Source organism: Tauraco erythrolophus, chromosome 14, assembly GCF_009769465.1.
Source record: "Tauraco erythrolophus isolate bTauEry1 chromosome 14, bTauEry1.pri, whole genome shotgun sequence".
Taxonomy (NCBI): domain Eukaryota; kingdom Metazoa; phylum Chordata; class Aves; order Musophagiformes; family Musophagidae; genus Tauraco; species Tauraco erythrolophus.
Window position 1 is genome coordinate 8920430 of NC_141478.1, and position 1217 is coordinate 8921646.

Consider the following 1217-nt stretch of genomic DNA (forward strand, 5'->3'; position numbering starts at 1 on the left):
AGATTTTGTGATGTGTCAGGTTGAAATTAATGAGTTCATGGAGGTCAATTTTTTCATAAGTGAAAGTCTAATGATGGACTGTACAGGATGAGGTTTACTTTTGGCCTTTTCTGGTGCCAGTGAAGACATTTAATGGACTTTTCTGCAAGGTTAATAGGTGTATGCTCAGAATGTTCCCTGTCAGATGAAGTCAGCTGGGATCTTTCTAGATCGCAGGAGTTAAACAGCCAATATTTGGACAGGTGACCTCAAAGGAAACACCAGCGATTCAGTAGGTGTGGTCCTTCCTTCTGAGTCAGTGCTGAAATGTGACACCAAACAGTGCTGTGTCGCAGGAGGACATGGTTTTTATTTGAAATATTAAAACTAACTTGAGCATTTATGGCTATTTAAAATCTCATGATACTATACTGGATGATAATCCGGTTAGGAATAATTTAGGTGGCCTCCCTGTATTGCTTCTTCTGCCATTCAATGTCAGGAGGATGTTCCTTCCCTTCCCTAAAGCTTTCAAAAGTAGCAGGTTGCTCTGACTAATTGAGAGATCCCAAAAGGATATTTTTGGGAAGGTGTTAAAATGCCCAGACTTGTATCCCCTGGATTTATTGTACCAGTTCAGGATTCATTTGCAGTGAAGGCTATGCTTGCTGTCAATGCAAGAATATTGGACCAAAGCATTACAACCCTTGTTTTTTCCACCATATAGAGGGCAGATTTCCCTTCAGAGCATTTTAAGGTATACAAAATGCATCCAATCATCTGACCTGGAGTCAGTGCTGGCTTGGATGGAGTATGCTGGTGAGAGGCAGCTCCTATTCTGAGGTGAAGGCTTAGTGGATGTGATGGTCCCTCTTGAGTAAATGCATAATAAGTGTGAAGATCTGTTGGAAAATTGTCTTTCTGCTCCACAGGGAAGATTGAATCACAAGAGAGAGAACAGGAGAGCAATATAATAAGTGATCTATAATAACACTTCAGTCTGTTGTACATAGCAGAGCATCTTATTTGTCTCACAGACTCATTTCCTGAAGCCAGAGGCACTTTGAGACAGTGTCCTTCCCCAAGGACCAGCTGGCACTGCCAGCCATGTGTAGGAGTCTTAAGGGGGGGCTGAAATCATCATGCTGCCTCCCAGCAACATCCGCAACTCTCGGCTCCCAGTGAACGTACAGCTGTCATAAATCCTTTCTTCCTGTGTTGTTTCTTGCAGGTAAACT